This window comes from Emydura macquarii, unplaced genomic scaffold (genome assembly GCF_026122565.2).
Source record: "Emydura macquarii macquarii isolate MOO-44397 ecotype Brisbane River unplaced genomic scaffold, CSIRO-AGI_Emac_v2 contig_1027, whole genome shotgun sequence".
NCBI classification, from domain to species: Eukaryota; Metazoa; Chordata; order Testudines; family Chelidae; genus Emydura; species Emydura macquarii.
This window is the reverse complement of record NW_027131164.1, coordinates 7,927,947-7,952,585: the sequence shown is the minus strand read 5'-3', so window position 1 is coordinate 7,952,585 and position 24,639 is coordinate 7,927,947. Positions and strand designations below refer to the sequence as shown.

The 24,639-nt window shown below is 41.6% G+C and overlaps 1 protein-coding gene across 4 annotated transcripts in view; it reads right to left on the bottom strand.

The window, feature by feature from the left end:
• Positions 1–24,639, bottom strand: part of CYRIA (CYFIP related Rac1 interactor A) — an 87,790-nt gene that overhangs the window by 52,749 nt on the left and 10,402 nt on the right. For 2 of the 4 annotated variants that reach the window (XM_067544741.1, XM_067544744.1), the window contains exon 2: positions 14,666–14,812. The exons of 1 other annotated variant lie outside the window; for it this stretch is intronic. The gene's annotated coding sequence lies outside the window, so the exon portion shown is untranslated. Of the gene's footprint in view, positions 1–10,690; positions 10,733–14,665; positions 14,813–24,639 lie in introns of those variants that run through there. One more of the 4 variants, XM_067544743.1, reaches the window with a different exon arrangement.

The window sequence follows — 24,639 nt, the reverse complement described above, 5'->3', positions numbered from 1 at the left end:
GGAAGCAATCATTGCTGCCCTCAAGTGATCTAATAAGGCATCTAATCACCCAATTCTGTATTCAGAAAAAATGACTAGATTCCTCTGTAGATTTCATGTTAAATTAAATTAGGACTCAGTTCTTTCAAATTCTAATTATTTCCAGCCCTCTAATTATTTCCACTCATACCATCCTCCCCTTTCTATCACAAAGTCAAAAAATAAGCTGGGTTTGATTTTCTCACTTCATTTCAGTTCTGGGAAACTCAATTTGTTGTGTTCTATAGTTTGCTTGTGAGTTCAGCCACCAGTCCTTCAATTATAGAGTTTGAAAGTGACTTCACTATGCAAGTCCAGGTGTTCCAAGCATTCTAAATTTAGCTAGAGTTAGGAAGTTTAAATTCACTCTTTAAGATCTCTATTTCTCAATTTTCTTACTACCTCCCACAATACAAATGGAGTTACCCTCACACACAGAGTGGTGCCATTACATAAACACTAACTCTGAGCAGGTACTTTGTAGGTTTGTGTTTTATTAAGACAACCAATATAAAATAGACATTTTGCATGTTTCATCTTATTGACAAAACCTTGATTTTCTAAGCTGTTTCACACACATATATTGTTTCAAATTCTGAAATGAGTAATTCAGTGTACTTTTCATTCCACTTCATCTAAGCACTTTATAGGCTAAGAACACCACTGCATATTTGGCCTGCATAACACCACTTGAAGAAGAGAGGGTTACTCACCTTGTGCAGTAACTGAGGTTCTTCGAGATGTGTATTCCTGTGGGTGCTCCACTTTAGGTGTCGGCACGTCCTTGCGTCGATTGGAGATTTTTACTAGCAGTGCACATCCATGTCATGCATGTGCCATGGCTGTCTTGCAGCGCCGTTGGTGCTCCTTTCGGCACGTGCACGACCTGACCTTCTCTGTTCCTTCTCTACCATGAAGTCCAAAGATTTGACTCTGAAGTAGAGGGGAGGAAGATGGGTAGTGGAGCACCCATAGGGTCATACATCTCGAGGAACCTCAGTTACTGCACAGGGTGAGTAACCCTCTCTTCTTCCTCGAACAGTGTCCCTGTGAGTACTCCACTTTAAGTGACTCAAGCAGTATCCTTAGGTGGTTGAAGGGACTTTGGAGTTGATTGGCTGTATGGAAGAGAATACAGAGAGATACACTGGCACATCCGCCCACGATGCTTAGTCAATGGCATAATGTTTGATAAAAGTGAGAGTGGGGGTCCAGGTACCTGCCTTGCAGATTTCTGTAATCGGTACATTTTTTAGAAAGGCTGTGGATGTAGATACTGCTCTTGTGGAATGTGTCCTGATTTTCTGCAGTGGTGGAATCCCTGATTGTTTGTAACATGAATGTATGCAGCCTAAGATCCAGTTTGAGAGCCTTTCTGTGGACATCGCCGCTCTTTTGCATCTATCTGCAGAGGACAGAAACAGTTTAGGCAATGATCTAAATGCTTTAGTTCTATTGAGGTAAAAGGCTAAAGCACATCAAGCACGTCTCACATCTAGAGTGTGGAGGAGTGCGTCCTGTGCATTAACGGGTAGTTTTGGGCAAAAGGTAGGTAAATGAATAGGTTGATTCAGGTGGAAGGATGATGTAACCTTGGGGATAAATTTGGGATGGGGCCTCAAAGTCACTTTATCCTTATGAAATATTGTATAAGGTAGGTGTGCCAAAAGCACTGCGAGTTCACCTACATGTCTTGCCCATGTTATAGCAAGCAGGAATGATACTTTCCTAGACATATGCACTAAGGAACAAGTCGCTAGTGGTTCAAATGGTGATTTGGTGATGGTTTTTAGGATAAGGTTCAGGTCCCAAGGTGGTGTAGGGGAATGAATCTCCCAATGTAAGTTTTGTATACCCTTCATAAAACGTTTCACGATTGGATGTGTAAAAACGGTATTGTGTGGTTGTGGAAGGTTGCGATAGAGGCTAAATGCACCTTTATGGAATTAACAGACAGTCCTTTAGGTTAAGAAGATACTCCAGTATGGCTGGGATCAGTGCGGATGTTGGAGAAATGTGCTTCTGTTGACATCAGGCACTAATCTGTGCCAATTTTGAAGGTAAGTCCTCCTCATGGAAGGTTTTCTGCTGTTTAGTAGTACCTGTTTTACTGGTTCTGAGCACTGTAGTTCCACCTGTCAAAACCAATTAGGAACCAGTCTGTTAGGTGTGGTTTGCTTGGGTCTGAGTGAATGATGCGACTCTTGTACTGGGATAGAAGATCCTCTATGAGTGGAAGAGGAATTGGTATTCAGGCTGACATCTGCTTCAGGTAAGTGAGCCATGGTTGTCTGGGCCACGCTGGGGCTATCATTATCATGGTCGCTTTTCCTGTTGGATTTTGAGTAAAGTTTTGTTTATCAGGGGGATTGGTGGGAATGCATAGAGGAGGATCGAGCTCCAAGGGTGGAGAAATACATCCCCTTTTGACCCCTTGCCTATACCCACTCTTGAGCAAAACTGGGGGCATTTGCGATTGTGGCAAAGAGGTCTATAGTGATATAACCGCACTGTTGGAAAATCTTTTACAGAAGACTGGAGTGTAGCTCCCATTCATGGTCGTTGATGAACATTCTGCTGAGCAAGACTGCTGTTGTATTTTGGATCCCAGGTAAATATGCCGCTGAGATTGTGGCTTATACACCAGTTCCATAATTTTAGGGCTTCCGTGCAAAGGGAGTTGGATTTCGCTCCCCCTGGTGGTTGATGTAATACATGCACACAATATTGTCTGTCATGATCGTTACATGTCTGTTCACTATGAGAGATTGGAAGTAAAAACAGGCGTTAAGAACTGTACGCACTTCTAATAGGTTTACGTGCAGGGTTGTTTTGTGTGCTGACCATTTCCCTTGGGTTGTATGTTCCTGTATGTGAGCTCCCCAACCAATAAGGGATGCATCAGTAGTCATCATGATCAAGGGTGTTTCTTGCATGAATGGGATACCAGTAGATTTTGGGGCTGTGTCCAACAATTCTATGATTGTTTGAGCCTTTTCGGCACAGATACTATTTTGTATAATGGGCATCTGTGAGGCCCATATACTTTCAAGAGCCATAGATGTAGAGCCCGCATGTGTAGTAATGCATGTTGCACTACAAAGGTGATTGTCGCCACATGTCCTTGTATCCAGAGGCATGTATGGACAGTTGTGGTGGGGCTGTTCTATGTTTTGGATAGTAGTTCTCCTATAGTCTCGAATCTGTCTCGGTAGGAATGCTCTGGCTAAGCTAGAGTCTAGGTATGCCCCTATAAACTATTTCCTGAACCCGTTCTAGGGTCGATTTTTCAACGTTTATCATGAGCCCTAGTTTCCCAAATAACGTGGTTGTGAATCTTACTGCTTGACTGGCTTTGGATTGGTTGGGTGTCTTTATTAGGCAATTGTCCAAGTACAGAAATATAATGATTCCCCTCCTGCGTAGGCATGCTGCGACAATGAAAAGAACCTTGGAGAAGACCCTCGGGACAGTGGAAAGGCCGAAGGGGAGCACCGTGTATTGATAATGACTGGTTCCCAGGGTAAATCTGAGGAAACTCTTGTGCACGGGGTGAATAGAAACATGGAAATATGCATCCTGGAGGTCGAGGGCTGCAAACCAGTCACCCTGGTCCAGAGCCGGAATTATAATAGACAAAGTGACCAGTCTGAATTTTTTGAGCTCTTACAAATTTGTTCAGCCTTCTGAGGTCTAGGATTGGTCTCCAACCGCCTGTTTTCTTCCGGGTCAAGAAGTACAGGGAATAGAATCCTCTGCCATTGTGTTGAGGGGGAAGGTGTTCTATAGCCTCTATTTGCAGCAGATGTTTGACTTCTTGTTGCAGAAGGTGTTCGTGAGATGGGTCCCTGAAGAGGGATGGGGAAGGGGTTTGGGAAGTGGATGTGGATATAAAGGGGATGGTGTATCCCAATTTGGTAATTTCGAAGATCCACTTGTCTGTTGTAATGTTCGCCCAGAAGTGGTAAAAATGGTGGAGCCAATGGTTGTAGGTGGTGGTGTTTGTCTGTGGTTCTGGAAGCTGGGGGAGGTCAGGCAGGCCCTTGACCAAACCCTCAAAATTAAGACTTAGAGGGAGCAGCCTGTGGTGTTGAAGACTGTTGGTTGGATTGTCTTCGGTGCTGTGGAAGCTGTCTATTGTATGGTGGATCATGTCTTCTATGTTGTGGCTGGTATTGATACCTGGAATCGAAAGGCTGGTATCTGAATTTTCTTCTTCTCATGGCAGGTGTATAAATGCAGAGTGTGTGGAGGGTGGCATGAAAGTCCTTCACTGTGTGCATCACTTTATCAGTTTTTTTCAGCAAACAGCTTCTTTTTGTCAAAAGAAAGGTCCTCAACTGTGGTCTGTAGCTGTTTAGGAAAATCAATCGAGTATAGCCATGAAGATTTCCGCATGACGACAGCAGTTCCGACGCTTCGGGCTGCGGTGTTGGCCACGTCAAGAGAGGCTTAGAGTGCCGTCTTGGCGACCAACTGTCTCTCCTTTATGATTGATTGAAACTGTTCTTTTTTATTTTCTGGTATGAATCAATAAACTCAGATAATTTGGCATAATTATTGTGGTCATATTTGCCAGTAGGGCAGCATAGTTCGCCATTCTTAATTGTAGGGTCGCCGAAGCATATACCTTTCTGCCCAACAGATCCAATCTTTTATTCTCCTTATCATGAGGTGTGGATATATGATGTTGTTTATTCATCTAGTTGGCTGCTTCCAGAGAGTTAGGTAGTGGGTGGGTAAAAAGGTATTCTGAGTTTTTGGAAGGATTATCATATTTTTTTTCAGCCCTCTTGCAGGTGGGAGGGATGGTGGCAAGTGTCTGCCAGATGTTATTGGCAGGTTCTAAACAGGCATCACCCATGGGGAGGGCAATTCTTGAGGAAGATGACGTTTGCTGAATCTTCAATAGTTTATGATGTGATTCTGTTACTTCGTGCAGTGGTATCTCCAGGTTATCCGCTACTCTTAAAAAGTTCCTGGAATTGTATAACGTTGTCTGCCATGGTAGGGGGCAGATGATTTATCACCTCATCTGGGGATGAAGAAGAGTTATGAGGGGGTGATGTTGTGTCCCGTTGTATGTTCTCTTCCATGCTGTCAATTGTGTCAGTCTCCGTGGCAGTTGGGACTGATTTGGGAGATGACCTGGGTCTGTGGGCCTGGGAAGCAGATGGTCTGCTGAATTGGGTGGAGTAGGAGGACGAGTATGTATCCCATCTGGGCCAATGCATGTGATAAGGCACAGGTGAGCCAAACCATGGGGGTGCAAACCATGGATGGGGTGGGCTGTTAGAGTGGTGATGTCTTTTATGCTCCAGCACTTTGGGGGAAGGCTGCTGTGGAGAAAATGTGGTCTCTTCGCCCTTGGAGTCATCCTCGCTTGAAAAGGATATACGGAAGAGAGGACCCTCTTGTGAGAACTGGGGTGGGGAAGTGTCAGTGCCGTAGAGTGGGGAAACGGGGGAGGATGTTAGAAATTCCTCCTCTCTTTCCTGGTGCCTGTGCTTTTCAGTACACTTTCTCAGTGACGGTGCTGCTGGCGCAGCAGTTGGTGCCAATGTCAGTGCCAGTGCAGAGACCAGATCAGTGCCGAGACAGTCATCGGTGCCAGTGGTGCCGGAGTTTGAGGCTCGGCTGTTGTCAGTGCCACGGTCATAGTCGGCACCGTGACTTGTACCGGTGCCGGTGTGATGACAGCTTTTGCTGTTTTACAGACTGTTAACTTTGTTGGTACTGTACTCAAATGGGAGTGTCCCGGTTTTCCCTGTTGCTCCATACCGGAGTTAGAAGGCTGTTTAATCCCTGTGCCGGACACTGTACCTGAGGGACCTGAAGCCTCTTTGCTACAAATTCATTTAATTGTAGAGGTGGGTGATTTCCTCTTTTTCTAAGCGATATCAGACAGTCAGGTGCCTTTTTCTCACGGTCTTGTCCTGACACACCGGTTTTTCTTGACCCGGATCAGAGGCAGGTCTAAGAGACCTTTCCATTAACAGTAATTTTAGGTGTAGATCTCGGTCACATCTGGCTCTGGAACTTAAATTTTTGCAGTGAGCATTTTTAGGATATGTGTCCTTCTCCAAGGCACTTAATGCACACTGAGTGGCTGTCAGATGCGAGCATTACATCTCTGCAGTATGCGCATCTTTTGAAACCAGGTGAACCCGGCATGTTTGAGGGAAAGACAATAAGTATTCTAAGCTAAGTCTAGAAGAAATATTTTTTTTAATAAGAACAAGCAAGTTAAATTATGAGAGAAACAGAAAAAACCTGACTAACTATCTACAAGAACAATTTGTAAAGAACTGATGAGCTGTGAGGAATGCTAGGGTCTCCATCTCACGGACAGCTGAGAAGGAATTCAGGAGATTGGGTCACGCACGCACCAAAAAGAGCACCAACAGCACTGCGAGACAGCCACGGTGCATGTGCAACCCAGACGAGCACAGCTAGTCCAATCGACGTCGCACCAACACTTAAAGTGGAGCACTTACGGGTACACTACTTGAAGAAGAAATGGTGCTTTTAGCATATTTTAATCAAGAAATGAAAGAAAATGGTAGTATAAAGAGCTATAGCTTGCTGTGATTTGATTCTTCAGAAGAGACTGTAGTTATGGCAGTTATCCACTAAGTGGCATTATTTACTCAACCATAGCAATACAGTAAAAATCATCATATGAACACAGTGCATATATTTTCCAATTTAATTAACAGGTTTCAAGCTTATTAGTAGTAGCCTGGCACCACCAGTTTACTCCTTCATTCAATACAATTGTAAATATGTAGCAGAAAGGTCCAGTCACAAGGCAATCATGAGAAAGATGCATCACAGAAATGTAATATCAAGCTGTGATAATTAGGGATTCTGTCTGCACAATTTATGAAATATGAGCTATGTATCTGCATCAGGCTGCAAAACTCCATTTTGAATGTGCAGCCTTTTGCCGTCTCTATTGCCTTTTTGCTTCTACATTGGACTAAAGCCCCAAAACACAGAGATACCGGGCTGAAAAATAGAGGATAGTTGACTAAGTACCTAATTGCTGGAAATTCACTTCACTTTAGACAGAAGACTGATCATCCTGCTCAGAAGGATAGGCATAGCAAGCAGGAGATCATCTTGGCAACAAAGTCATCTGACTGGGTTTCTCATGTGGCAAAACTGACAAGAGTGTCAGCTGACATGGGGAGGGATGGGGAGAAAAGGTTTTAAAAGGGCAGAAACTGTTCTGCACAAGGGACCATTTTTCTGCAGTCCAGAAGAAATAGCAATCCAGCATGTGCCAGCCATGAACCATGCACTGACATGGAAGCAGAAGTGCTCTGGACAACCTGCCACAGGCCAAAGAACGTCTGGGAGTGAGAGGAACGCAGAGACGTGGTGCAGTGTTTACTGTTGTCTATGATCTGTGCCTTAAATTAAGTAAAAGAGCATAAATGCGTTTGTACAAAGAATCTGAGTCTCTCTTTCTACAAGAGAGCGGCTTGTCAATGACTATGCACCCCCTAAGAGTGTTAAACTGTAAACCAGAAGCTTCATACCTTTCAGGTGGAATCTGGGACAGTGTGTGCGTTTAAGTAGGGAGGAATCTGATCCCTGCTGCACTTACAGGTAGGCAGGCAGCTGGAGGTAGGTTCCAGTTCTCACAAAGGGGTATCAGATAGGTCTGTACCTTGAGAGCATGCCTAAGAACCCCAGGACTGGAGCAGTGGCTAGACTCTGGTTCAGGCTCAGGGGCTTAAAAACACCCAGGAATCCACAGCAGCAAAGGGCCTGGATTCCCTCACAGCAGCCTAGTGAGGTCCTAGACAGGGAGTGCTCGCTAGGGTCACTGACACGAGCATACTGCTAAAAATCCAGTCATGCAAACAGTCAAGTATGAATCAGTATAACCTTAGTACAATGGCTTTGAAGAGATTGTTGAGTCCAGTATGGACATTCCAATGCAAATCTTATTTCTGTATATGGCACTCAGATATTACAGTAATGCGCACAATATAATACTTATGATATTTAAAACAGAAGTGCCCTAGTAAGCATGTGCAGTAGTGTCATTTTGTCACTGAATTTGGATACATAGATTGTTCTACAAGACATTTTCTGGGTTTATTTCCTAACCAAACTTAACAAAAAAAAAAAAAAAAAAAAGCTATAAGCAGTAACGCATTATATTTTGGTCCTTCCACTTGGAAAGGATTAGTGAAAGTTTGGGGTCTATTTCAACCACTGGTCAAGGGACATCCATGCATTATGAATGTGCCTAACACCATAATATTAGTGGGTAACAAATATAAATTTAGAAGAGCACCACAGTTCAGTTGGTAACATGCTGGTCTTCACATTATCAACTCATCCTAGTTTGGCTCAAACATTGTCCAGGCTAGTCTTTTTCCCAATATACCGCTGTAACGCTTGGGTAACATGCTGAAGTGTTAGATCAGAAGGCTTGGACGCCTCAGATGGTAAAAACTGAACTCTTAGTTCTCTCACAAGTTCTTTAAGAATCTTAGTTTTCTAGAATTATAGCTAGTTGAAACTTTCCAACAAGAAGACTTCTCATTTAGAAAAATTGCAAGAAACAATATCAAAGAGTCATCAGTTCCACATAATGATTTGTAACAATAGTTACTGGAAATTTTCATTTGCCAATTTTTTTTAAACAAAACCAAAAAAAATAGGTCCTTTTCAAACCCTGCCAACGGGAAACAACTTCTCAAATTTTTTTTTTTTGCCATTTTTTCTTTATTTTTCAAATAGTTCTACTGGAACTTACTTTGGTAGCAGATGGAGAGTCTAATCCTCCTTTTTTTTTTTTTTAAACTACTGATAGAAGTGGCAAATGTCTTCAAAGTTTCATGAGCACAGTTCTAAGTAGGGAATGTAGATTCAGCTCCACCCACATTTTAAGAATCATCACTGATTAATTTTGATTCAATTTTCAGTAACTGTTGTGACATAAGATACACAAGTATTGGCAAAACTGTTCTCTTTAACCTCTGAGAATAGGACAAGAAGCAACCGGCTTAAATTGCAGCAAGGACGGTTTAAGTTAGACTTTAGGAAAAACTTCCTGACAGGGTAGTTAAACACTGGAATAAATAACCTAGTGAGGCTGTGGAATCTCCATCATTGAAGATTTTTAAGAGCAGGTTAGACAAATATCTGTCAGGGATGGTCTAGATAATACTAAGTCCTGCCTTGAGTCCAGGGGACTAGACTAGAAGACCTCTTGAGGGCCCCCTTCCAGTCCTACACTTCTATGATTTTATGGAAGTCAATATTTTGTCAGTCTTTTGCTGGAATAAACTATGAAGATTCAGCTAACCAAAAATTCAGCAATTCATTTGGAACTTAAAACAAGTTTCTGCAAATGTAAACTACATACATACACACTTCTATATTATTTGGTAATGAGCTACTAAAGTGTTTGATATATAGTTTACTGGAGACAAGTGAAAAAATAATCAGGAATTGCAGAATTTCCACAACACCAGTATTTCAAGTAAAAAAAAAAATAACTGTACCATGACAGCCCTTATAAGTCACAACCGTGACACTTAAATGAATAAAGACAGCAGTATTTTGTATTTGACTGTAACACTGTTTCACTTTTTATTTAATAAACTTAAAAAAAACTTGTCATTCACTGTATCATATGCTTTTATTCTTTCTTATTTCCCCTTCCTGGTTTCACTCCACTTTCTTTTGGTTATTGTATATTAGACTCTTCTGTGTTAGTCCCTCTTTTTCTTTGTTCTTCCATCCCCTACCACATCTCCTTTCCTCTTTCAACATTACTTTCTCCTTAGTCCTCTTCCTTCTCCTCCTTGCCTCACTTTCCCCCAAAGATTTTTCTGTCCTGTGTGTTAATGAATCCCCTGCTAATTCTCTTCCTCATTTGTCCCATCCTACACATACACCCTTACACCTGCAGCCATTCATTCAGGCTCATTCAACTTCCCCATTCGATTAAGAGCAGTGGCTTCCTGGTTTTCGGCTCCTGCCTCTGAAAGCAGCAGCAGTACATGGGCTGCTCTGCTGTCCAGTCCCCATTCTCTCACTTAAAGAAGCATGAGCCCTAGAAGTTAATTGAGAGCAATATCCTCTCTATACCCTTTCTATACTTACATATCCTTTTATACTTAAAAAGCCAATTCTGTAGAAGTCTACTGATATAATATTTATTAAATTCTATAGGATTCTTTCATAAGGGACCTCCCTAATGTGGACCCAAATGCTAAAGTGCACAAAGCATCTAAGTTAATTACTGACTGCATCTCAGTGTGTTTACTTATAGATTTGATGGCATCATCTTACATGATAGGGAAGAAAAGATAGATAGTTACCAGTAACTGCTGTTCTCCGAGATGCTCATGTCCATTCCGTGCATGGTTACCGGAACTTTTTTCCCCTTAGCAGACTCCGTAGGGCCGGCTTTGGCGTCCCCTGGAGCTCCGCACACATGCCACGGTATATGAAGTAGTGCCGGCTCTATGCCCTGAGTCCCTTTTTTCTACCAACTCTGGCAGCGGGGATGGAGAGTGGGTCATGGAATGGACATGACCAACACATCTTGAAGAACAGCAGTTGCTGGTAAGTAACCATCTTTTCTTCGAGTGCTTGTTCATATCCATTTCATTATAGGTGACTAGAAAGCAATACCTACCAATGAGCTGCCTGCAGCACCGCTCTGCCAAAGCCTCTTCCCACACCTGCTGGACAATGGGTAGTGGGACGTGAATGTATGCACCGAAAACGAGATGGAGGCTCTGCAGATGTCCTGTATGGACATTCTAGCTAGGAAGGCTGGTTCAGTGCACTGTGATGGTTCCTGGAAGCAGCACCTTTGCCTTCTCATAGCAGAACTTGATGCAGGAAATTATCCATGAGGAGATGCACTGAGCGGAGACAGGGGAGCCTTTCATCCGGATGGCCACCCCGACGAAGAGCTGCTTTGATCTCTGTAATGGTCTCGTGCACTCAATGTAGAAAGCCAGGGCCCATCTTACGTCTAGCGAGTGCCACTTTCTCTCCTCCTCCGAACCGTGTGGTTTGGGAAAAAACACGGAGAGAAACATATCTTGGTTATAATGAAATTGGAAAACCACCTTGGGCAGGAAGGCCAGAAGCGGCATCAACTGTACCTTAACTTTATATACAGTATGGGGGGCTCAGAGGTCAGCACCCTAATCTCGGAGACCTTCCTTGCCAAGGTAACAGCCACAAGGAAGGCCACCTTTCAGGAAAGTAGGAGCAGAGGGCATGAAGCCATGGGTTCAAAGGGGGGCCCCATGAGTCGTGAAAGAACCAGACTGAGATCCCAGGGAGGCACGAGGTCACGGACCTGCGGATAGAGCCTCTCCACCTCTTTCAGGTGGGAGAACAACCATCTATCCTCTAGCGTCTGATGGAAGGCCAATGTAGCTGCTAGGTGGACCTTCAGGGAGGTCACAGCCAGTCCCTGGAGCTTTAGCTGTAGCAAGTACTCCAGGATCGCCTGTATTGGTGAGACACTAGGCGGGATACCCCAAGATTCCGCCCAGCAGGTAAACTGTCTCCACTTAGCCCGATACACAACCTGTGTTGAAGGCTTCCTGCTACCCACCAGGATTTGCTGGACTTGCGCCAAACAGGCTCGCTAGTTCTTGCTCAGCCACAAAGCCTCCATGCCATGAGGTGCAGGGAGTCCAGGTCTGGGTGCAACAGGCAACCGTGATCCTGGGACAGGAGATCATGCTGTCTCAGAAGCTCCAAAGGAAGGGCGATGGACAGCTCCAGCAGCATGCTGAACAAGTGCTGGTGCGGCCACGCTGGAGTGATCAAGATAACGTCTGCTTTGTCCCTCTTGATCTTCAGCAGGACTCTGTGCAAGAGAGGAATGGGCAGGAACACGCACATGAAGCTCCTTGACCACTGCAGGAGGAAAGCGTCGGAGATTAACCTGGCTTCTTGGCCACAGAGAGAGCAGAACTGTGGGCACTTCTTGTTCCACGGTGATGCGAACGGGTCCACCTGGGGAGAGCCCCACGTCCGGAAGACCATAGACACCACCTCTGGGTGCAGCGACCAATCGTGGTGAGGTAAGAACAACCTGCTGAGGCGGTCCGGGAGAACACCAAGGCACCATCAGAAGACCATGGTGGGACTGTCTCGGAGGCTCCCATTGTGCGGTACCAAGCCGGGGGAGAGAGGGAAGCGGTGCCCTGATCCATGGGTGCTCCATCATTCTGTTGAGCGTCCTCTTGACGCCGATGACCTTGATGCCGACGAGGGCCGACATCAGCACCACAACCGGTGCTGGTGTGCTGAATCGTGCTCCGAAGAGGTGGATATTCTGGAGCATCGTCTCAGTACCAAGGACTTGCAGCACTGCTTGCCTCTTGGTGCTGAGTCAGACTTCGGCAACTGGGTTCGGTGCCACCTCGGTGTGGGCGAACTCTTCGGAGCTGGAGAGCAAGAACGGCGAGTTCCATCTGGGGAGCAGCACTCCACAGGCAACTGCGACCAGTGCCGCCTCCAGAGGTGGACTTTTCCAGGTGCCGGGGATCGAGATCAGTGTCAGGAGGGCGACTTCGTTTCCCGCCACGATGCAGGTTGATCCGACGACCATGACCTGGAATGACTTCTAGGGGAGCGGCTCTGCTCCACCCTAGGTGACTGGCCTGCCGGAAAGCTTCCTCCCTGCACCAGGGATCTCCTGAGCCATTCAGGAGGACCCAGCGCGGGCTTCCCCTACAACACCGGCCCCTTCTCTCTCTCGGTGGAGGTCAGGACAAAGGCGGCATAGGCAAGGCCAGTAAGACTCTTGCTGCCTGAAAGGCCTCCAGCGTCGACGGCGTTGGTAGGTGCAGAAGTCGGGGGTGGCTCCCTGACCGGAGATGCTGGGCTCTGGTGAGTGGGTCTCCGTGGTCCGACCACGGTGCAGTTTGGTGCTCAACCCCACCTGCTTGGACGGTGTGGGGGAGTGACCGCCTTCCGAGCGTTGCTTCCACTTCTTCTGCACTGGAGATGCGGCAAGGGGCCGAGATGGGGCTGGTGCTGACGGTGAACTCTGTACCAACGCCATGTTCAGTACCGAGATGGAGCGGGTTGGCTCAGAGGCCGGACAAGAACATTGCCTCCATAAGTAAGGCTTTCAAGTGGATTTCTCTGTCTTTCTGAATCCTAGGTTTGAAAGCCTTGCAGATTTTGCACTTCTCCTTACGATGGGCTTCCCCCAAGCACTTCAGGCAGCTGTCATGGGAGTCACTTAGTGGGAAAGCCTTCCCACAATAGGCACACGGTTTGAATCCCAGTGACCGGGGCATAACCTGCTCCCAGCAAAGTCCCAGCTGGGACTACCATAAGTATCTAACTACCACTATTCATGCAAACAATTAAAGTTCAAACAATGAGGAATTAAGCACTTGCGATGCAAATAAAGGCAGTTCCAGCAACCGTCACAGGCAGAAAGAAAGAACTAAGGGGGCATAGGGCTGGCAGCGCCTCATATACCCGCGGCATGTGCGCAGGGCTCCAGGGGGCACTGAAGCCGGCCCTACAGGATCTGCTAAGGGGAAAGAAGTTCCAGTAACTGTGCATGGAGGTGTGCACACACCTATAATGGAATGGACATGAGCAAGCACTCAAAGAAAAAGAATTCCTTCTACAGCAGGACTTACTGAGTGAAATTCTATTGCCTGTGTTATAAAGAGGTCAGACTAGACCATTTTAGTCCCTTCTGGCCTTAAAAAAAAAAATCTGTCCCTCCCTTTAGGATTTGACGATGAGTCACCATCTGAGGGATAGTCTGCTTCAAACGCAAACATCTGTCAAAGTTTTCAAACAAGCTAAGAAGAACTGGTGAGGAGCAGCTTATCTGAGTCAGTGCTAGTGAGAACTATTGTCTGTGGCATGAAACCCTGGAGATCCAGAACTTGTCTTATCAAGAACTTGCACATTGTTAATAGTGCTAAAAGGAGTATTAAATTTCCCTCTTCACTTTCTATTCCCTTCCGGGGTGGGCAGCAGTAGCCAAATAAGACTGCCCACAGAGATGCATGATAAGGGAAAGTCATCCTCAAGGACAATCAGACTACCATGGGATCTGGAGGATCTTACAGACCAGACTTCTTTTTCATTTGTGATGCCTGAAGTCTTTTCTTGGAGGGGAGACAAACAGCTCTTCTATAAAACAACTTATTGCATGGCTAGATGGGGTGTGAATCTACAGCACTCTAGCCTGCTGAATACTTAAATTTCACTTTGACGGTCAACTGTTTCAAATGGCAGTTCATCAAAGCACACCAGGGAACTTCCAGGGTGCAGACACATGGCCCACATGGCCAGTGTCTGGCAAGGTACAGTGCCGCACATTTATACCCCAGCTTGCCACACATTAACTCTCCATACAGACATGCCCTAATGCTTCAACTCAACAAGTTGTTCCATGCAGAGCTGTTGCCTCTCTCATGACAGTGGGGACATTGTGCCAGTCATTTTAGAAGCCAATAAATAATAAATAAAGCCAAGCCATTTAACAAAAATATACACTCTACAAGTCTACAGTATGCTACTTTTCAGAATATACATTACACACACACACACACACACACACACACACACACACACACACACACACACACACCTGGCAATTTCTTACCTAGTAACGTAGTAGTTCCAGTTCAGGTTCAACAATCTAGAATGATGGAGTTACAGACGCAGTCTGGTCACATAAAAAACACAGGATCACACCCAGAATCACTATGCTTTTCCTTTCCTTCAACTTTTGCAGATGAGATTTTCCTATCTTAAAAAGAAAACAAGTTGGGTTATGTGAAAGAAAGTCTGTACTTGTTCTTTAAAAAGTGAAATTTGGAACATTTCAAAAACAGACTTAGAACAATTTTAAAGGTGTTGCAGAGCTGAATTTTTAAAAATATTTAATTGGGATTTTTATCCATGAAAATATTCAATTATTATTGAACAGCCTCAAATTAGTTAGGATTAAGTTGACGAATTGCTGCCATGATTGGTGCAGGTGGTTTCCATGCAGCTGTGGCAATGTGTATTATGTTAAGAATTCAACTAAATTATGGGAATGCGTGAGACACATGCCTTGTAAAATACAGCTGCTTGTCATAATACCTATATTCATTTAAAATTAATATTTACATAAACTGGAACTGCTTCTACCAAAGTCCTTTGCATATTGGGAGATTTCTGAGATCGGGCTCTCCTACTTTCAGAAGGTTAAAGCTTTAAAAATCTTTCTTGGGGGAAACAAAAAAAACAAAACACAAGGGTTATTTTTAGTGTAACAATATCTCTTTTTTATGGCTAAAAGTCCACCATTCATTCATACTCAAACTCAAGAATAGCTGGCTGCACCGATTTTTTGTTTAAGAAATTACTTTTGGAGGCTCGTGCTTGTTCCCAGCACGGAAATGAAATCAAATTTTTTAAAAAGTGACTAGCCACTGATCAAAAGCTTGGAATTGAAACGCCATTTCACTCAACCACAATATTGCTAAGGTGGTAGAAGAAATAGAGAGGTCTCTTCTCTGAGCACCCAGGTTCACTACTCCCTCTGCTGTGCAAGTTTAGAGGCACAGGTGATCAGGCAAGTAAGTTACTGGGATGGAACTTGGCTCTTGAAATCCCAGAGTTGCACTTCTATAGCTGTAATTAAAGTAGGATCTATAATGATTAAATTGGAAACAGTTACAAGTTTTCACTCACTGTAATTTTTCATAGTGGATCTCTGACTGAAGGTGAATTTTGTTTTCAAAGTCTGAAGGGGAAAATGCTTTAATTTTTTTCTTAAATAGTTCCTGCTTGCTTAGAGATGAGTGGTAGGAAAGCTGGAGGAACTGCCCAAGTTGGGGAAAACTCTGAAAAGATTTGAACTGTAGTATTGCCATATTTTGTGCCCACAGTGAACTAATGGAAGCAGTTTATGTTTCTGAGGCAATGGAGAGCACTTGAGTAATAGCAAGTTTAGGGTCTCTACAGGGCATAGTGGTAGAAAGGAGCCTCAAATCTTCAGAATTAATCAGGCTATTAATCACTTCTTATTGGAGATGAAGGGAGGAAAGAGATAGCTACACTGGCTGCCCAAATAATAGAATCACTAAAGTAGTCCAGGTTCAACTTTGTCTTACAACAACAAAGAATTTCTGAGGCATTTAAAGAAAGAAAGAGAAAAAGAAAGAAAGAAATCTGACTTGCAGACAAGTGGTAGGATGAGGATCTCTGGGGCAGAAATTCTGGCAGTTCAGCAATGTTTGGGAGGAAAAAAGTGCCATTGTGGATTTAACTAAAGACAAGAAGCAACCACCAATTCACCTTGCTCCAAAGTAGGATCAAAGGCCTCCTAATTAGAGCACTTGAAAACAAATCCACATGGAGGAAGGGAAGGAACCTTTATTGATAAAAGCCACCATGGCCTCACCATGCAAAGCAGAATTGGTTAGGATCTTTCTGCCTTGGTAGTTTTTTCTTCAGTGCCTTGTCTACCCTTTTAGAGTATCTTCTGAAGAGAAGCTGCTGGAGAGCAGAGAAATATCCTTTCTGGGAGAGGGAAGTCTGGGGGCCATGAATTAGTGAGTTTCATAAGGGAGTGGGGCCAATTCCTACAACCATGCTGGAGTGGTATGGTCCTGCCTCCAAGTCTGTCTGCACATCAGAACAAAGCCCTATGGTAGGAATAATGAACCTGACTAGACAAAAGGAAACAGAATCCAAGAATTTACTGCATGAGAGAAAACTATCATTCTAATTTGTCATTCCTAAACAAGCTTCAAAAAAAGATCTTGGAATATCACAGCCGATAAGAATTTTGAAGTCATAAGTAGGTTACAGCACTCAATGGGAGATTTTTTCAGAGACGTTGAGAATGAATAGTGGACACAATTTTCTGGAAAACTGAGATATATGAAAAGGCAACACCTCTGTGGCATGAGCTAAATCCTACTTCTTTAAAACAGATATAATGCAATCCCTGCCTAGATATCTAGAAGGCTTTGGAGCATCTATAAAGTTCAGGTTAAAATAACGGTTACCAATAAATAAATAAATATTTTTAAAAATCCTTTTATTATTAACAAAAAGCAAGAAAATTTGACCAAATGCCTACAAGACATTAGAGCAAGACTTCTTGGTAATGAGCTCTGTTTTGCAAGATCATTCATCATAACAGAACCTACATCTCAGGTAAAGGGTCAGTTATCTCTGAACATGAAAGTGGATTATTCCTAATGCGTTTTTTAAAGATGCTGAATAAAAGTTCACACAGAGCTTTGCCAAGCTACAGCATAGTTAAAGCTGACTAGAGTCACGTCAGTTTCCACTGCTGCTACTGAGAACCATGAAGGCAGAAGTGAAACTAACAAAACTCTGGGCAATTTTACTCTGTTTGTCATTGATTATACTATGAGAAGCTGCAAACAGCAGCATTGAAGCTGTCCACTCATGAGGATAACAGAAAAAGTGGAGTTATGGGATGGATAGAGTATTGGAGATTTGCCTCTTGCAGTAGCCAGAAGGCTAAAAACTTCCCTGAAGGAGGAGTAGAGCAGCTGCCACCATATTTTGTACTCATCAGTGAGGAGGCTTTGGGAAGGAAGAGTGAGGGGGAGGAAGAGAACAAGAAGAATGTCCTTTCTCCCCTCCAGCAGCCAGAGGATGGCTAAAGGTTTCAGTTACATCAGACACTTAAAAAAAGTCAAAATACATGAAAATGGAGCCCTCTCCCAAGCAAATTCCAGGGACAGAACCTGGTAGTAATCCTAAAACCATTTCCTTTCCCCAGTGGTTGACAAAGGAAGGGGACATTGGATTCTCACATAGGCCTTATCCCTGGACAGTGAAACATCTCCTTTTAAACTTAGTCCTCCAATTATTAGGAACCTGAGATTTTTTCAAAACTCTTTGTAGGAGGACATGTGAAAAAAGAGAGGACAAACAGAAAGCTATGCAAATAAAGAAAGGGCACAATTATAGCTGGTTGTCATGGCAAAAAAAAAAAGTCAAAATTTTAGTTTAGAAAAGAACTCTGGCACACAATATATAGATATTAAATTGTTTGCTACAGAAAATGAGGAAAGTCATGATTTGGCCATGGGAGAGAATGTAAATTGTTTTATAGAAAAAATGTTTAAAACTTGTTAGCTATTTAGCTAACTTTAAAAAAAAAAAAACACTTCTTACTAGAGCAGACACATATACAGCTAAATTTTTCAGATTCTTGCTGAGGAAGAGCTGATCAACATGAAAGACTATAATCTTTAATTACAGAAATCACAATCATCAGTCTTACAGCCTTAATAGCAACCCAACATTACATGAAAGAAAACAGAAAAGTGATGTCAGTGAGGGAAAAAAGGTGCAAAAACATAAAGAGACTTAAGTTAAATTAAATGAAGCCTTAAAACTACAACTAAATTGAAAGTGGGCTAACAATGTCATAATTAAGTATAGTTCAAACTGTCTTATTCTTTTAAAATGCTCAGGGTATGTTTGTTTTTGAGGAGGTACAGATTTGTATGAAGGTGCAGGTATATTTTCAAGCTGCCTTAGAGTGGTAGATGTCAAATACATTTTTGAGTCCTATTCAAGAATTAATAAAGCCATTGCTGCAAATCTTTAAATTGATTTCAGTCAAAGAAAAAAATCTCAAGTCTAAAATGCATAAAGAATTAAACAGAACAGCTGCTAAATGATTGATATTGGAATAGGGTACATCACAGGCAATAGATTTATTAAGAACAGAGGACTAAAAAGATGCTCAAAAAGGTACAACAGGAAATAACCAACATGTGTGAAGTAGAGGCTCAGGCTGGAGCTCAGGCTCTGAAGCCTAGATGCCTTGGTTTCAAGAGCCTGAGCTCAACTTCAAAGCACTATCTACACAGCTATTTTTAGAGTTCTAGTACAAGCTCTGCTAGCTCCAGTCTGTCAGCCCAGGCTGGGAGGCTGTGTAGAAATACCATAAGAAATTGTGTGAGGTGGATTTTCAGAATACAAGGCATGATCTGGAAAAGGTTTATATATCTAGAAAGGAATTAGGTAGCAACTTAAAACAAAGCATATAAAAACATATACAGAGACAGTGAAACAGATTGTGCCGTCAGAACAGTCCTATTATCTACACAGAGACATCAAATGGAAATTTAAAGAAGAGTGCAAACAGATGTCAGGAAATACTTTTCATGCAGCAAGCAATAAATGTGTGGAAAGACCAAGGTTTTTGAGACAAAACACATTCGGGTTGTTTGAGAGACAAATGCCAGTGGGATATTGTGCACAGTGGGAGAGAAGAGATACATCTCTAAGGACTGAAAGAACTTTACTATTTCCTCAAATTTTCTTATGTTGTCACTTAAAACAATACTTTTAAAGGAGTACTTTTGCTTTACATACAAAATTGTAAATAAACTTTCAACATAATTTAAAAGTGGCTGCACTAGAGTCCCAGAAAGATTCCAAAGAAACAAGAAAATAGTTAAAATATGCTATTTTGTTAAAATTATTATCCTTTCAGTAGTATTCTGTCCTAAGTAGGAAAGAGCAAAGATATGTATAAGTAACTTTCAGATCAGATTCATGTAGGACTTTGAAACCTCTCTCATTGTTTCTTTCACTTTAAGGCCAGTACAATGGAAGTGCACAGCAAACAAACATACAATACCACTACACTTTCAAATTTAGCAAAAGCATTATGCCAAATTAAAGATAACTCAAAGAGGACAAACATCACACAGTCTAGTTATTGTTTTGGTGAGACCTAGCAAGTTAAAATACACTTGAAAAGGAAGCATAGGAAGAATCAATTCAGTATCTTCAGCACAACGGTTCAGTGAACCTGCTTGGAGTAAAGCTTGGTACACAGAGATTTTTGAGCAGTCTTGCTCTGCAGCCAATTTAACTTAAGACAATACACAGCTGCTACTTTGAAAGTTTTCTGCTGTTTAAGAAATAATGAAAGCCATATGATCAGTATTCAATACAGCATAAATAGTTGAGATGTAAAATGAATCCTACTTACACATAGAGCTAAGCAAAGTAAATTAAACACAGGACTGAAAAATTGACTGTTGCAGACCACAGGTAAAACAGAATGGCTAAATAAGATAGTGGGTAATATAAGGAAAACACCAGATTCTAAACAAGGTCACTACAAGATTAACTCAAATTTCAGAATTTCATTTCTTAAGGTACCAAGTTCCATATCTAAAATGAAGTTACATTTTCTGTATTTTGATTTCAGAAAAACAAAAAGATAGAAACTCTTAATGTATGTTGAAGTAGTATAGGTTTATGGTTTCAATATTTTTCCATACCAGTCATGTACCATATAAGGGGACATAGGGAGAGATCTTGTGCCTCTGGTTAGGGGTCTTCTGTTAGGTCAATTGGATACCAATAGTCTGAATTCTACTTAAAGAAATAGAGGTATTTTTGCCAAATCTTTGAGGTTAGATAAATTTGTCCAGTTGGCGCCAATCTAGTATAAAAAAGGGGTAGAAGCATCCCCCAGATGCAGGTGAGACTGCAGGGGAAACCCTATGAACAGTCACACTTAATACTAACGTTGTTTCCAGATATCACTTACTTCCTAAATGCAGCCAGAATCCCTCCTACAGCCTGCTGAGAAGTTTGAAGGTAAGCCAGTCATAGATTATGCCACAGCATCAATGAGAAGTTTATGAATCACAATCCTGAAAAGTGATATTTCTCTTAATATTCTTGACTGAGGACTGCTGCAATTCCATTTCTGGAGACATTGCTTTCCAGAAGCAACAAATCTGAAAATTAACCAGGGACACAGCAGACAGTACCTTTGTTGAGCCTACAGGTATATCAGAGGGGTACTCAGCAGCTCCTCTCTACTTGTAATATCACATTTTTAAACTACAGGTTTGCTATATGTTGTTAGATAATAAAAGTTAAAGGTCCAGATCCTCAGCTAGTGTATCTCAGCCCACGTTTTGCAGTGATCAAAGGCAACTGTCTCTGTATATTTTTGGCATTGTGGGGAATAACTGGAATTTAAGTGTATCTTCTACCCTAAAAAGCCTGTGAATTCTCAATCTCTATGTTTAACAACAACAACAACAACAACAAAAAAACACCCTTGTTTGCCCAACTCTATGATATCTAAGCATCTGACTCCTTCATTCTAATCACCCTGGATTGCTTCCAGTATCAGAAAAGAGACTCCAGGCCAGATCGTCAGCTGATGTAAATTGGCATAGGTCCACCAGCATCAATGAAGGCATACTGATATAGAGCAACTGACAGCCTGGCCCTCCATTTCCACTCATTAGGTTGGCTGGATGTTATGTGGGAATCTAGAGAGAACACTTGATGTTTTTTGAGATGCTAATGAGAATGTAAAATAAAATTGCAATTTTTAAGAGGTCGTATGTTTGCTACTGTTTATGAATTATGGGGGGAAACACATTTACTTATGTTTTGACTCATTTCCATAATGGATTAGTAGATATAGATTATAGCAGTTACTTCAGACTAGATAATTAAAAGCGTAATCCCCCTTATATTTTGTTAATACCAATTTGTTAAACAACTTTTTTTCTAAAGCAAAAGGTACCAAGGTGTAGATTTTTAAGATTTTAATTTCATAGTTAATAGTTCTCCCCTCGATTTTGATTAAAAAAATAAAGCAAGATCTCTTCAATCACCATAAATAGGGTGTGATTTTCCAGTAGTTTACATAAATGGCTACACAAGGTACAAAGTGGGTATAAAAGCCTGTCTAGTCAGAAAGGTATGTTTTACTCCTACTTTGCATAGGTGTAAGTAATTACACAAGATTGCAAGACAATAAAGAATTAGATCCTCAGTGCACAATGACTGTGCAATCTTTTTATAGTATAAAAATATTCAAACAAGGGAATGATTTTCACAGCTGCATATCTACAATCACAGTTTTTTACTACATATTTTCAAATTGCTAGTCTATTTCATCTTAAAGTCCTTAAAACAGCAATGTTACTGACAAAACTGCATAGTACTCTGTAAAATACAAGGTGATTCTCAAGTGATTGTGCGCGTACATAGTCACGAAGACAGGATGAGAGAATGCTATGGACATTTGTTCCTCCCAACCCCAGGACAAAGGTTTCTGCAAGGTTTAGAAATGGTTTGGTTAAGGAGCTGGTAAAGTATTTATCTTCTACCCACTATACACTCAGCCCCCGATCAGAATTCCTTCTCCTCAAAGGGAAAGAAAAAACAATTGGACCCTTAGTTTAAAGCTGTTTAACTATATATATATTTGATCAGAACAACAAAATATATTTCAGTTCTGCAAATATTCCCTGAAGATGTTACTATCAAGTATTCCCAGGATGAAATAAAGCTATTCTTCACTTTACCAGTGATATGGCTTTTTAAAAAAAAAAAAAAAAAACTGTTAAGAACTGAGAAATACAAAACTCTGCGGGGGAAGAGGAGAGGCAAAAAATGAGACCTGAGATCTGAGTTACTTTAGATGTTTTTACCAATTTAGACACAAAATAAAATGCAGCAAGTCATGTAACAGAATAAGCTTCCTAAAGTAATTTTAAAAACATGCATTTTTGCCTTGTGATTCTATCCACTGCAAGTCATACGGCAGCGGCATATTTCCCCTTTTATGGGCAAAAGAACAGAAGGAAGTCAGCACCACTATCAGGGCTACTCTCTTCAGCACCTCACATGAATTAGGATATTGTAAGCTGCTGTACTACTCACTCACCCCCATCTCAGTGAAAAAAAGAGTGCATACCCTGAAAGCACAAACACATAGACCACGAATCAATCAATTTTCTCTAATATATATGAAGTTACTTAATACAAAATATTTCATGGTTATTGGGCTACACTCTAAAGACGATATTAAGAACTAAATATGCAAGACATGTATTTTATTTGTATTTGCTTACCTAACTTTCCCTTCTTGTATTAATGCCATACCATTAGTATATGAATCTCTCTTTTGGAAACAGATGTACTGACAATGACTCAGAACTACAATTAAAATGCAAAACTGTGTAATACAGTATTTACTATTCTACATTTCTATATGTGTTCTATGATGTTTTGGTGTCTCTCACCCACATCCTTTTGTTGAACAAATGCAGCTCAACAAAACAGAACCAGGAAAGAGACCAATAATGTAATGTTCAAAACTTTGGCCTTCTAGAAGACATTGTCAACTTATTAAGACTTCAAATTGTAGAAGGGTAAATGCCATTCAACATTCTTGTAGCACGCCTTCAAGGAGCTTTGTTGTTATGCTTTATTAACAAGATAAAATTCAGTTTAGGGCCTCGGTAACTCATACAATAATTGAGAAGGCTGGCCCAACTCATATGAAGTTGCTCCTGGTATGCACACATTCGCCATCACTACAGCTGCTTATACAGATTACTTATAGGTTCAATCTACTCACCAGCCCCAAAGGAGGTGGACTGCAGACTCAGAACCAAAATCCACAATACATCTGTTGTCACTCAACTATTTGCACTTAATACTGTAACCCAAGCTGTCCCTGCTTTCTTGAGCACTGTTGCACCAAACCAATAAAGTTAACCAAGTGTAAGTGTTTGTAAGATCACAAGAAAAGTCTTAAAGTTAAGTACATGTGTAAGCATTTGTAATAGCAGAGTCTTGGTCCTTAAAACTAACTGAAAGTGATGCCAATTTAACAAGGGACACAGTCAGGTCAAATATGATTCAAAATACAGGGTTTTGTAACCAGTTCAAAAAAAATTTCTTGAGGTTTTAGCAAGCCTATCATTGCTAGTACATGAGAGAAACTGAAAGTGAAGCTTGTTAGAAACGTCCTAGTCAATTTTTATTCTCACAGGATTTGCTTTTTGCATTTAGCAGCATAAATAGTGTAAAGTGTTTTTAACTTTGTTTTAATATGTATTATTTCAAACATACACAAGGAATGTGCTTCTTAAATATGATTTTTAACCTGACAGTAACCCTTTAACTTAAAAATAAAACAGATCATACTGAATGTAACTGCGTTCACAAAATACAAACATTTACTACTATTGTGGTGACTCAGACTGCAAAGACTTGGCAGGCCACAGTGTTCTTCAGGAGCAGAACAAAAAGGGGGGGGGAGGCTTGTTTTTTTTTTTTGTTAGGTAGATTTACTTTTAGTTCAGTGAAAGACAATGTGCGACTACGTATGCCATAATGAACCAAGACATTAGTAAAGTAAAGGTATAAATAGTCAAATCCCAACCATGCTTGTCAAAATGTAACTAATTAGTTTTACACCCATTATATTAATGGACAAATAACTAGCCACACACTCAAAACCTTCATAATCTGTCCACAAAACCTATACAGATAAAAGGAAAACATTAAAACCATAAGCCTCTCTACTTGTAGAAAATTTAACTAATCAATTCATCAAACAATACAGCCCAAAGTCATCTCAAGATCTGGAATCAACCAACATAAATGCTTAAAAGCATACAAAGGAAAATACAAACGAAAGGTAATATTTGATGCAAAAAGATAAAGGAAAAAGATGAAGAAACTCAAGACATGCACTAATCAGTACAATACTGATCACACAAACAGGGGTTCTCAAATATTCATAGCATG